This window comes from Mus musculus, chromosome 4, assembly GCF_000001635.26.
Source record: "Mus musculus strain C57BL/6J chromosome 4, GRCm38.p6 C57BL/6J".
Taxonomy (NCBI): Eukaryota; Metazoa; Chordata; class Mammalia; order Rodentia; family Muridae; genus Mus; species Mus musculus.
Genome location: NC_000070.6, coordinates 88577589 through 88591812, shown reverse-complemented (window position 1 = coordinate 88591812; position 14224 = coordinate 88577589). Strand labels below are relative to the sequence as shown.

General features: G+C 42.0%; 1 pseudogene; it reads left to right on the top strand.

Moving 5' to 3' along the window:
• Window positions 11240-12926, top strand: Ifna-ps1 (interferon alpha gene, pseudogene 1; annotated as a pseudogene).

Genomic DNA, 14224 nt, shown 5'->3' with positions numbered 1-14224 from the left:
GTCCTGAACCAAAATGGAGAGGACTCTCCTGGACTAGGACACTGTACCTCACTGTGCAAATTCTGGCATCTCAAAAATATCAGTCATTTTTGCATGAATTGAAAGAAGTTGCCTAGATGCAGTAATGTGCTTTGCTGTGTCTATCTGTAAAGTCACTGTTATCCTTCCATTCCATTTGTTTGTTTATTTGTTTATTTCTTCATTTATTCATCTATTTATTTTTCATTCACTTGCTTATTTATGTATTTATTTAATAATTAAAGTAAATTATGTAGCATATATTGCATCGTAATTTGGTACAGTTATACTTTTCTATAAATTATTACTAAATGAATCTTCTTTTATTTGTTCGTTCTTTAATTCTTAATTAACTTTTAATTCTTTTGCAGTGCCTCAGGATGCACTGCAAATATCTGCCTTGGGTTTTAGACTTGTATAATTCATTCTGAGAATGTGACTGATGGTGTCTTTCACTTAGCATCACACATTGTGCTAGAGACAGTGAGACACAACCAGCAGCAGAGGCTCAACCTGAGCTCCAGCTCTCATGGGATCAATGAAATAGACATTCTCATTCATTTGTATTGACTGTCATTTAGTTGTTTGATCCTCCTTCAGTTGTATTGATCCCCTTGTCCTGGGCTTTAATAGTGTAGCAGGATGGATGCTCAGTAGGAGACCTTCTCCTGAGCATTGCTGACAAGGCAGCACTCAGAGGCAATAAGGAATTCATAAGTGGAGGGAGTCAGACCCTGGTGGTCCAGGGAACTTCTTAGCTCTGACCGACTAGCAACCAGATCACTCCTGAAGCTCAGACTGACTAACAACCAGATTGCTTCTTTATTTACACAGGTTTCACAGAGAGACTCATGATTATCTAAGAAGTACAAATTATGGGTTTGAATTTTTCACTGTATGTCCAGGGTCAAATTTTCAGTCCCAATTAGAAAATACAACCAGAACAGATTTTACTTTTATTATCAGGCCTATATTAGCCCCCCCTCCCCCCAAAAAGTATAGAATGTCCATGATAGAGTCCACAGAACTTAAAAAAGGTCAACAAGCTGAAGGGGCCCAAGTGAGGATGCATCAGCCTTACTTGGGATGGAGAAGAAAGCAACCACAAGGGGTGGGGGGGAACCTAGAAAGGAAAAGGGATGGGGGCAGCAGAGAGGGAAATATGATCTGGTATTGTGTGGGGGGAAAAGGACTGAAATCCCTGAGGGCCAGCAGAAAGAATGGAAACATGCAACCTTGTGGGGTAGGAATTTGGAGGACCCTCCAGAATGTACCAGAGACCTGGAAGGTAAGAGACACTCAGGACTCAAAGGGAGGAACCTTAGATGAAATGCAGTAGGGAGAGGGAACTTATAGAGCCCACCTCCAGAAGGAAGTCAGGACATCAAATGAGGAGCAACCCACAGTCACAACTCTGATCCATCATTGTTCCTATTTGAAAGAACTGCAGAGATGGAAATGGGGAGAAGCCTGAGGAAAAGAAGGACCAGAGACAGGCCTAAAGTAGGATCCATCTCAAGGGGATGTCTCCAGGCCTGACACTATTACTGAGGCTATGGAGCGCTCTCAAAAAGGGACCTAGCATGACTGCCCTCCGAAAGACCCAATGAGCAGCTGAAAGAGTCAGATGCAGATATTTGCATCCAGCCAATGGACAGAAGCTGCTGATCCCTGTTGTTGAATTAGGGAAAAGCTGGAAGAAGCTGAGGAGGAGGGCGACCCTGTAGGAGGACCAGCAGTCTCAATTAACCTGGGCCTCTGAGATCTCTCAGACACTGGACCACCAACCAGGAAGCATACACCAGCTGATATGAGGCCCCCAACACATATACAGCAGAGGACTGCCGGGTCTGGCTTTAGTCAGAGAAGATGCACTTAACTCTCAAGAGACTGAAGGCCCCAGGGAGTTTAGAGGCCTGGTGGGGTAGGTGGGTGTGAGGTGGGTAGGGACATCCTTATGGAGACAGGGAGGGCGGGAAGGAGGTATGGGACTTGGAACAGCAAGAGGATGGACTGGGAGGGGAATAAAATCTGGAGTTTAAGATAGATAGATAGATAGATAGATAGATAGATAGATAGATAGATAGATAGATAGATTTAAAAAGAAAGATTCTGAAGATTGTCCCCTTCATAGCAAACCCGTTCATTATATGACAATCTGCCTTTAGGCCGGCAGTTTGTGCAGCCTGGAAGCACTCCCGACAAACATAAAGTAACTGAACTAGGTGTTTTATGAATAGCAAAGACAAATACCTAATTTCTTTTACATACGTTTCATCATCTACACTGTAAAGTAGGAAACATTTATTTTATTAATCTACCTTACTTACTGTGTTCTATTCCCCTCAGGATGCACCCTGTATGATTATCTTTAAACTAAATTTTCATAGAGCTCTAAGAGTAGTGTAAAAGGAATCCTAGAATATGTCACCCATTCTCTTGGCCAGTCAGAGTTTGTTAAATGTTCCTGTTCCTCCTGCACCAATTATATTATTTGAGTTTGCTCAGCGGCAGATATCCCAAGAAGATTCATGGAGTAATGGTCTCATCCAACTATATGCTTATCTGTGCTTAATAGTGTCCAGGGCAAAAGGGAGGCTTCCAAATAGGGCCAGGTAACGTTTATTTTAGGATTTTCCTTAAAAGACTCCTACATAATTTTCTCAGGAAAAGGCATAAAATAAATCATAACGGAGAAAGTCCCCAAGAATGCAGCACACAGAGACCAAAACCTGAAACTGAGGGATACAATGACAGCAACTGCAGCATTAGGCTCAGATCACTGAAACTGTCCTTCCTGCCTCTTGCCATTTCCAGTGGATAAGGCTGTGTCAGTGCTCCACAGAGAAGGTTATGATAGGAAAGTAGCAGCATGCATCCTGTCTCCCGTATCTACAGGATGCACAATATGTCTGATACAGAAAGAGAATTTGCACTCAGTGAATATATATAATACATTCAATATATAAACCCAGAAGCCAAATAGAGCTATGAAAAAATGTAATGTTTATGTGTACATGTAATGTATCATACATGGTTGTCCCCGACATTGCTTTTCACCAAAACAAAAGACCATCAAGTCCATAGGAAATGCATGAAATAAATGAGTTAAGAACAGAGAAAACAAATGAGTACTTGTTATCCATGAGCATGTTCAATGTCCATATATGTATGCCCGTATGTACATTTACTGGAGCATGGGTAGCCTGTTAATGACCCAGTGCCTGAGCCTGAGTCACTCCCTCTGACAAGAGATCTCAGGTGCCAATAGGTACTCATTTGGGGGTAGAACTTCCTGACTTTCTCTCAGCTTAAAGATGGGATATTGATGGTCTGGCTTGAAGTAGTTAGGTTCTGCAATCATAACCATGGTCAGTTCATATGTGCAAGTGGCCTCTTGTATCATGAACACACTCTTGCTGTAGTCATCCTGTCCCTCTGGCTCTTTCAATCTTTCCACTATACCTTCTGAATCCCGAGCCTTGGGAGGAGATTGTGTAATAGAGAAGTCCTATTTAGGACTGATAACTACTTCAATGTTCATTTCTGCGTGCTGACCTGCTGACCTATTGATGATGCCTCTTTTTTTTTTTAAATCGGATATTTTATTTACATTTCAAATGTTATCCCTTTTCAGGTCTCTCCTCTGGAAACCCCCATCCCATCCCCTCCCCCTACCTCTATGAGGATGCCCCCCCCCCCCAACATAGTCCTGTCTTCCTGCCCTGGCATTTCTTTTTTTTTTATTTTTTTTTCCATTTTTTATTAGGTATTTAGCTCATTTACATTTCCAATGCTATACCAAAAGTCCCCCACACCCACCCACACCCACTCCCCTACCCACCCACTCCCCCTTTTTGGCCCTGGCATTCCCCTGTACTGGGGCATATAAAGTTTGTGTGTTCAATGGGCCTCTCTTTCCAGTGATGGCCGACTAGGCCATCTTTTGATATATATGCAGCTAGAGTCAAGAGCTCCAGGGTACTGGTTAGTTCATAATGTTGTTCCACCTATAGGGTTGCAGATCCCTTTAGCTCCTTGGGTACTTTCTCTAGCTCCTCCATTGGGAGCCCTGTGATCCATCCATTAGCTGACTGTGAGCACCCACTTCTGTGTTTGCTAGGCCCCGGCATAGTCTCACAAGAGACAGCTACATCTGGGTCCTTTCGATAAAATCTTGCTAGTATATGCAATAGTGTCAGCGTTTGGATGCTGATTATGGGGTGGATCCCTGGATATGGCAGTCTCTACATGGTCCATCCTTTCATCTCAGCTTCAAACTTTGTCTTTGTAACTCCTTCCATGGGTGTTTTGTTCCCAATTCTAAGGAGGGGCATAGTGTCCACACTTCAGTCTTCATTTTTCTTGAGTTTCATGTGTTTAGCAAATTGTATCTTATATCTTGGGTATCCTAGGTTTGGGGCTAATATCCACTTATCAGTGAGTACATATTGTGTGAGTTCCTTTGTGAATGTGTTACCTCACTCAGGATGATGCCCTCCAGGTCCATACATTTGCCTAAGAATTTCATAAATTCATTCTTTTTAATAGCTGAGTAGTACTCCATTGTGTAGATGTACCACATTTTCTGTATCCATTCCTCTGTTGAGGGGCATCTGGGTTCTTTCCAGCTTCTGGCTATTATAAATAAGGCTGCTATGAACATAGTGGAGCATGTGCCCTTCTTACCAGTTGGGGCATCTTCTGGATATATGCCCAGGAGAGGTATTGCTGGATCCTCCGGTAGTACTATGTCCAATTTTCTGAGGAACTGCCAGACTGATTTCCAGAGTGGTTGTACAAGCCTGCACTCCCACCAACAATGGAGGTGTGTTCCTCTTTCTCCACATCCACGCCAGCATCTGCTGTCACCTGAATTTTTGATCTTAGCCATTCTGACTGGTGTGAGGTGGAATCTCAGGGTTGTTTTGATTTGCATTTCCCTGATGATTAAGGATGTGGAACATTTCTTTAGGCACTGGTCAGCCATTCGGTTTTCCTCAGGTGAGAATTCTTTGTTCAGTTCTGAGCCCTATTTTTTAATGGGGTTATTTGATTTTCTGAAGTCCACCTTCTTGAGTTCTTTATATATGTTGGATATTAGTCCCCTATCTGATTTAGGATAGGTAAAGATCCTTTCCCAATCTGTTGGTGGTCTTTTTGTCTTATTGACGGTGTCTTTTGCCTTGCAGAAACTTTGGAGTTTCATTAGGTCCCATTTGTCAATTCTCGATCTTACAGCACAAGCCATTGCTGTTCTGTTCAGGAATTTTTCCCCTGTGCCCATATCTTCAAGGCTTTTCCCCACTTTCTCCTCTATAAGTTTCAGTGTCTCTGGTTTTATGTGAAGTTCCTTGATCCACTTAGATTTGACCTTAGTACAAGGAGATAAGTATGGATCGATTCGCATTCTTCTACACGATAACAACCAGTTGTGCCAGCACCAATTGTTGAAACTGCTGTCTTTCTTCCACTGGATGGTTTTAGCTCCCTTGTCGAAGATCAAGTGACCATAGGTGTGTGGGTTCATTTCTGGGTCTTCAATTCTATTCCATTGGTCTACTTGTCTGTCACTATACCAGTACCATGCAGTTTTTATCACAATTGCTCTGTAGTAAAGCTTTAGGTCAGGCATGGTGATTCCACCAGAAGTTCTTTTATCCTTGAGAAGACTTTTTTCTATCCTAGGTTTTTTGTTATTCCAGATGAATTTGCAAATTGCTCCTTCTAATTCGTTGAAGAATTGAGTTGGAATTTTGATGGGGATTGCATTGAATCTGTAGATTGCTTTTGGCAAGATAGCCATTTTTACAATGTTGATCCTGCCAATCCATGAGCATGGGAGATCTTTCCATCTTCTGAGATCTTCTTTAAGTTCTTTCTTCAGAGATTTGAAGTTTTTATCATACAGATCTTTCACTTCCTTAGTTAGAGTCACGCCAAGATATGGATGCATTTTCCTGTTTTTCTTTAAGGACTTCTACCTGTTTGGTTGTGTTTTCCTGCTTTTCTTTAAGGGCCTGTAACTCTTTAGCAGTGCTCTCCTGTAATTCTTTAAGTGACTTATGAAAGTCCTTCTTGATGTCCTCTATCATCATCATGAGAAATGTTTTTAAATCTGGGTCTAGATTTTCGGTTGTGTTGGGGTGCCCAGGACTAGGTGGGGTGGGAGTGCTGCGTTCTGATGATGGTGAGTGGTCTTGATTTCTGTTAGTAGGATTCTTACGTTTGCCTTTCGCCATCTGGTAATCTCTGAAGCTAGCTGTTATAGTTGTCTCTGTTAAGAGCTTGTTCTTCAGGTGACTCTGTTAGCCTCTATAAGCAGACCTGGAGGGTAGCACTCTCCTTAGTTTCAGTGGGCAGAGTATTCTCTGCAGGCAAGCTCTCTTCTTGCAGGGAAGGTACCCAGATATCTGGTGTTCGAACCAGACTCCTGGCAGAAGTTGTGTTCCACTCACTAGAGGTCTTAGGATCCCATGTGGAATCCTGTGTGGGCCCTTGCGGGTGTCAGGCGACTCCGCTGGCAAGGTAGCCCAGGGCTCGAGTGGAGCAGAAGGGGCTTGTGCCCCAGATCAGGCCCGGGTAGCCTGCTTCCCTTTGTACCGCAGGTTCCGCGCGATTGGATTGGGGCAGGCGCTGTGTTTCACTCACCAGGGGTCTTAGGATCCCGTGGGGAGTCCTGTGTGGGCCCTTGCAGGTGTTGGGCGAGACTCCGCTGGCAAGGTAGCCCGGGGCTCGAGAGCGGAAGGGGCTTGTGCCCCAGGTCAGGCCCGGGTAGCCTGCTTCCCTATGTACCGCAGTCTCAGGTTCCATGCGATTGGATTGGGGCAGGCGCTGTGTTCCACTCACCAGAGGTCTTAGGATCCCGTGGGGAATCCTGTGTGGGCCCTTGCGGGTGTTGGGCGAGACTCTGCTGGCAAGGTAGCCCGGGGCTCGAGTGGAGCGGAAGGCTGCCCTGGCATTTCTTTACACTGGGGCATCAAACACCCTCAAGCCCAAGGGCTGCCCCTCTTACTGATGTCCAACAAGGCCATTCTCTGCTGTAAATGCCCAACTTGCCAGCAAGAAAGACGCCACAACAGGATCCTTCTGCACACGTTTATTGGGAGAGCTTTACTGCGAAGGCGAAAAACCCGAACCCCAGAAATGGTGCTGCTTATATAGGCCTAGGAGTGGCGTGTCTATACCTGATTGGTTATGCTTTCAGTACCTTATTTACATGCCTCGGGCCAGGCAGTGACTCGGCAAAATTCTATTGCACATGCACACATTGGTTGTTTACCCATATTCATGGGCGTTGGCTTATTGAAACCAGCGCCATCTTGTAATGGCGTTTGCAGCTTCCCACACTCTGCCACATATGTGGCCAGAGCCACGGGTCCCTCCAGTTGTGCTCTTTGGTTGGTGGTCCAGTCCCTGGGAGCTCCGGGGAGTATGGGTGGTTGACACTGTTGCCCCCCGCTCCCCATGGGTCTGCCCCTCAGCTACTTCAGTCCCTTCTCCAACTCCTCCATCGAGGACCCCGCTCTCAGTCCAATATTTGACTGCGGGCATCCGTCTCTGTATTTGTCAGGGTCTGGCAGAGCATCTCGGGGGACAGACATATCAGGCTTCCATCAGCAAGGACTTGCTGGCATCTGCAATTGCGTCCAGGTTTGGTGACTGTATATGGAATGGATCCCCAGGTGAGGCAGTCTCTGGATCTGTTGATGCCTCCTTAAAAATGCCCACCTAATTCAAAAGTAAGCTCTGATGAGGGTTGAGAGATGCAATGATCCATCACAAGTACAGCTATGATTTCAGATCGGGTGTTAAGATACCTCCAATGTGATTAATTTCTTTCCATAGTGCTTCTGCTATTTACAACTTTCTGTTCCATATGTGTTTTAATATTGATACTGTTGAAATTGCATACTAAAATTTTTATTGTAATCACACTGACTTTATAGAAGACTTTCAAATATGTAATCACTTTTATTGAATAGTATTTTTCTAATGACGGTAGACCTTCTAAGCCAAGCATAGATATCATTATTGCTAATTTCCCTATTTTGATGACAGGTTTCTTTCTTTGGTTTCATTTCATGTGGAGGCATGATTTTAGCTCTGCCACACACCAACATTTGGATCTGCTTTTAGGAAAGTACAAAAGAGAAACAAAATGTGGGAAGCAAAGAAAATTTATATAGGAAGGTGGTTATCTTTTTGTATTTGATTGTTTCACTCCACTAATCTTTCTTCACCATGAAGTTAATGTAAACAAAAGACCAATGTGCAGGCATCCACCATTGCTCTATGTATGAAAACTCATACATAGTTGAAGAATAGAAAACTCTTCTTTCTGACACAGTAGGATGGACCTGACTGCCATTCATTTTTGCAGTTAGACAAAGAAGAAAGCATGGCGATATTCATTTGTCAGAAAAGATTTCCAGGTAAATAATACCCAAGCAACAGTACTGCTATGAGTGTCCTGTATGTTCACCTGATAAATTCAGACATATCAAGAATTCATTGATTAAATGTTGATCATAAAATGGCATTTAGCTAGACAGCAAATACTTTTCAACTAAAAAAATAATAAGACAAATTATGATATTTCTCCACCAATGTAGACAACCCAGTGTTGTCTAGGAATTCTTGACACCCTGATATCCAAACTTGTGGATCACATGTGAAAACAAAATTATGTCATATGTACAACTAGAGATAAGATCAGTAATCTTCTAGGATTTATGAAACTAAAACCAAGAGGCTATGATTTCCAGTAAGAATTCTTGAGTTCTTAATATATTTTGGAAACTAGCCCTGTAATATGTGGAGTTGTTAAAAAAATACATTGCTATTCTTTTGTCCTATTGACAGTGTTTTTTGCCTTTTAGAACCTTTCAGTTTCATGAGGTCCCAATTATTAATTGTTAATCTTAGTGCTTCTGTTATTGGTGTTCTCTTCAGGAAGTTGTCTCCTGTGACGAGGCATGCGGAGCTTTTTAGGTGCAGTGTATTTGATTTTATGTTGAGGCTTTTGATTTACTTGGACTTGAGTTTTGTGCAAGATGATAGGTATGAATCTCTTTGTATTCATCTACATGCTCACATTGAGTCACACTAGCACCATTTCTTGAAGATGCTTTCTTTTTTCCATTGTATAGTTCTGGCTTCTTCATAAAAAAAAATCAGGTGTCAATAAGTGTATATGTTTACTTCCGTGCCTTTGATTGGATTCCATTATTGAGTCTGTGTGTTTTTATGCCAATATCACATAATTTTTTTTTGTTTTTTTTTGTTTTTTTTTTGGTTTTTTTTGTTGTTCTTTTTTTGTTTGTTTGTTTGTTTGTTTGTTTGTTTTGAGACAGGGTTTCTCTGTGTAGCCCTGGCTGTCCTGGAACTCACTCTGTAGACCAGGCTGGCCTCGAACTCAGAAATCTGCCTGCCTCTGTCTCCTGAGTGCTGGAATTAAAGGCGTGCACCACCAACACCCAGGACATAATTTTTATTGCTGTAGCTTTATAGTAGACCCTGATAGCGATACGTCTGGAAGTTCTATTATTGTACAGAATTGTTTAGATACCCTTAGTTTATTGCTTTCTACATTTGAAGTTGAGTATTGTTATTTCAGGGTCTGTAAAGAATTTTGCTGGAATCTTCATAAGAATTGCATTGAAGCTGTAGGTTGATTTTAGTAAGAGGTCCAATTTTACTATGCCAGTCCCACCTATCTATTGGCATGGCAGATCTTTCCAACCTACAATTTATTCTTCAGTTTCTTTCTACAAAGAACTTTGACTTCTTACTTTCTAATTTCTGTATTCTTCATCTCTAGTTGCCTTATTGTTCTAGCTGGACTTTCAAGTACTATATCAAACAGATATGAAGAGAGTGAATAGCCTTACATGTTCCTGATTTTATTGGAATTGCTATCAATTTCTCTCTATTTAATTTGGTGTTGGTTATAGGCTTGCTCTACATTGCCTTTACTATGTATAGGTATGCCCCTTGAATACCTGCCTCTCCAAAACTTTTATCATGAAATACTGTTAAATTTTGTCAAAGGTCTTTTAAGTACCTATTGAGATGATCATGTAATTTTAAAAATTATTTTAGTGTGTGTATGCAGTGGATTACATTGACAGACTTTTCTATGTTGAACCACCCTTGTATCTCTGAGAGAAAGCCTAGTTAATCATGATACATGGTCTTTTTGATGTGCTCTAGAATTATGTTTGTGAATATTTTTCAGTATTTTTTATCAATGGTCATGAGGGAAATTTGTCTACAACTCTCTTACTTTGTTGAACCTTTGTGTGATTTGAGTATCAAAGTGACTGTGCCCTCACAAAAACTGAAATTGGTGATGTTCCTTCTGTTTGTATTTCATGGAAGAATTTGAGGAGCATTAAGATTAGCTCTTCTTTTGAAAATCTGGTAGAATTCTGAGCTAAGACTCAGACACTGGGATTTTTCCCAACATTGGGAGACTTTTTAATAACTTCTAATTCCCTACTGGTTATAGGTTTATTTAAGTCATTTATCTGATCTTGATTTAACTTTGGTAAGTGGTATCTATGTATAAATTGTCCATTTATTTTAGACTTTCCAATTTTGTGGAGTACAGGTTTTTGAACTATGACCTAAAGATATTTTAAATTTCCTCAATTTTTGTTGTTATGTCCCCCTTTGTTGCCAGAAATATTTTTAAAAATTGCACTATCCTGTGCTATACCCAGCTATTCTCTTTCCCGGAGGTCTTGCAGCCTCTATCCTAGTCCCATGCAGCAATATTCCCAGGTCTGGTTCACCTACCTCAGAACCGAGTGTCAGCCATCTACCCCCTGCAGCTGTCACAAATCTCTCTAACCCACTAAATCAAAACTCTTGAAGCTCATAATTAATCAGTCAGATTTATATACCAATAAATTCTCAATTCACAAGATGCCTACACAATAATTTCAGGGCCAACCGATAATCATTTAAATTGCCCAATTAGATAAGACAAATTGTCCTCTAATTATCCATCTCTTATAAGATAGTCATAGCTACCTGTGTGAATTAAAGAAAGTGAAGGAAGAATTGGAAAGAGAGGGGAGGGCATTCAGAAAATAGAAACTACTAGTTTTCACTATTTAAAACATTTATACCAGATGCTCTTCAGAGAACCTAGAGGGAAGGTTCAGGACCACACAGCCTAGAGTATCAGCAGCATCTGCAGCATCCAAAACGTCTAGGTCCTATGCTTTACTGATAACCCTGATGATGAGCTACTGATCAATTTTCTCTCTAGGATGTGACCTGTCTCAGACATAACCTCAGGAACAAGAGAGCCTTGATTTTCCTAGTTGAAATTGGGAGACTCTCTCCTCTCTCCTGCTTGAAGGACAGAAAGGACTTTGGATTCCCCCAGGAGAAGGTGGATGCTCAGAAGATTCAGAAGGCCCAAGCCATCCCTGTCCTGCATGAGCTGGCCCAGCAGATCCTGAACATCTTTAGTTCAAAGGACTCATCTGTGGCTTGGGAGGCAACCCCCCCAGACTCATTTTGTGATCACCTCCACCAGCAACTCAATGACATGCAAGCTTGTCTGATGCAGCAGGTGGGGATGTAGGAACATCCCTTGACTCTGGAAGACTCCCTGGCAGCCATGAGGAAATACTGTTTTTTTCCCTCTTTTTTTTTTTCTGGATATTTTCTTTATTTACATTTCAAATGTTATCCCCTTTCCTGGTTTCCCTTCTGAAAAACCCCTATCTTCTCCCCGCTTCCCCTTGGTCACCAATCCACTGACTTCCACTTCCTGTCCCTGGCATTCCCCTACACTGGGGCATAAAACCTTCACATGACCAAGAGCCTCTCCTCCCATTGATTACCACAAGGCCATCCTCTGCTACATATGCAGCTGGAGCCATGGGTCCCTCCTTGTGTGTACTCTTTGGTTGGTGGTTTTGTCCCTGGGAGCTCTGGGGGGTACTGGTTGGTTCATATTGTTGTTCCTCCTATGGGGATACAAACCCCTTCAGCTCCTTGGATCCTTTCTCTAGTTCCTCTATTTGGGACCCTCTGCTCAATCCAATGGCTCGCTGAGAAGATCCACCTCTGTATTTATCAAGCACTGGTAGAGCACCTCAGAAGACAACTATATCAGGCTCCTGTCAGCAAGCACTTGTTGGCATCCATAATAGTGTCTGGGTTTGTTGACTGTATATGAGATAGATCCCCATGTAGGGCAGTCTGTGAATGGTCTTTCCTTTAGTCTCTGCTCCACACTTTGTCTCTGTAACTCCTCCCATGCATATCTTGTTCCCCCTTCTAAGGAAGACCAAAGCATGGGTCTTGAAACTTCTTGAGTTTCATGTGGCCTGTGAATTGTATCTTGGGCATTCCAAGCTTCTGGGCTAATATCCACTTATCAGTGAGTGCATACCATATGTGTTCTTTTGTGATTGTGTTACCTCACTCAGGATGATATTTTCTAGTTCCATCTATTTGCCTAAGAATTTCATAAATTCATTGTTTTTAATAGCTGAGTAGTACTCCATTGTGTAAATGTACCACATTTTCTGTATCCTTTCCTCTGTTTAGGGATATCTGGGTTCTTTCCAGCTCCTGGTTATTATAAATAAGGCTGCTATGAACATAGTGGAGCATGTATCTTAATTACAAGTTGGAACATCTTCTGGGTATATGCCCAAGAGAGGAATTGCTGGATCTTCCGGTAGTACTACATGCAAATTTCTGAGTAACTGCCAAACTTATTTCCAGAGTGGTTGTACCAGTTTGCAGAGGAAATACAGGATCACTGTGTACCTGAGAAGAAACATAGCCCCTGTGCCTGGGAGGTGGTCAGAGCAGAAGTCTGGAGAACCCTGTTTTCCTCAGTTAACTTGCTTGCAAGACTGAGTGAGGAGGAGTGAGTCCTGTGCCAAAGAGGAAAGGCCTCTCCTGGACTAGAACACTGCATCTTACATTTTAAGCTCTCCATTAAAAACTCATTTATTTTGGTATGAATACAAATAACCTGCCTAGGTGTTTCAGCAAAAATGTTTGAATTTTGTGTATATGTACAGACATTTTGTTTCTGCATCCATTTGGTAATATTTATGCATTTGTTTACTTGACTATTAATATAATTTAATGTATTGATGATAAATCTGGTCGTCTTACATTTTCTTTTTCTTTTTTTTTTAATTTATTTTTTTATTAGGTATTTTCCTCGTTTACATTTTCAATGCTATCCCAAAAGTCCCCCATACCCACCCCCCCAATCCCCTAACTACCCACTCCCCTTTTTTGGCCCTGGCGTTCCCCTGTACTGGGGCATATAAAGTTTGCAAGTCCAATGGGCCTCTCTTTGCAGTGATGGCCGACTAGGCCATCTTTTGATTCATATGCAGCTAGAGACAAGAGCTCCAGGGTACTGGTAAGTTCATATTGTTGTTCCACCTATAGGGTTGCAGTTCCCTTTAGCTCCTTGGGTACTTTCTCTAGCTCCACCATTGGGGGCCCTGTGATCCATCCAATAGTTGACTGTGATCATCCACTTCTGTGTTTGCTAGGCCCCAGCAGAGTCTCACAAGAGACAGCTATATCTGGGTCCTTTCAGCAAAATCTTGCTAGTGTATGCAATGGTGTCAGAGTTTGGAAACTGATTATGGGATGGATCCCTGCATATGTCAATCACTAGATGGTCCATCCTTTCATCACAGCTCCAAATTTTGTCTCTGTAACGCCTTCCATGGGTGTTTTGTTCCCATTTCTAAGAAGGGGCATAGTGTCCACACTTTGGTCTTTGTTCTTCTTGAATTTCATGCATTTAGCAAATTGTATCTTATATCTTGGGTATCCTAAGTTTCTGGGCTAATATCCACTTATCAGTGAGTACATATTGTGCGAGTTCCTTTGTGATTGGGTTACCTCACTCAGGATGATACCCTCCAGGTCCATCCATTTGCCTAGGAATTTCATAAATTCATTCTTTTTAATAGCTGAGTAGTACTCCATTGTGTAAATGTACCACATTTTCTGTATCCATTCCTCTGTTGAGGGGCATCTGGGTTCTTTCCAGCTTCCAGGTTTTCCAGTTTTTTTGAGTATAGCCTTTTGTAGAAGGATCTGATGGTGTTTTGGATTTCTTCAGGATCTGTTGTTATGCTTCCCTTTTCATTTCTGATTTTGTTAATTAGGATGCTTTCCCTGTGCCCTCTGGTGAGTC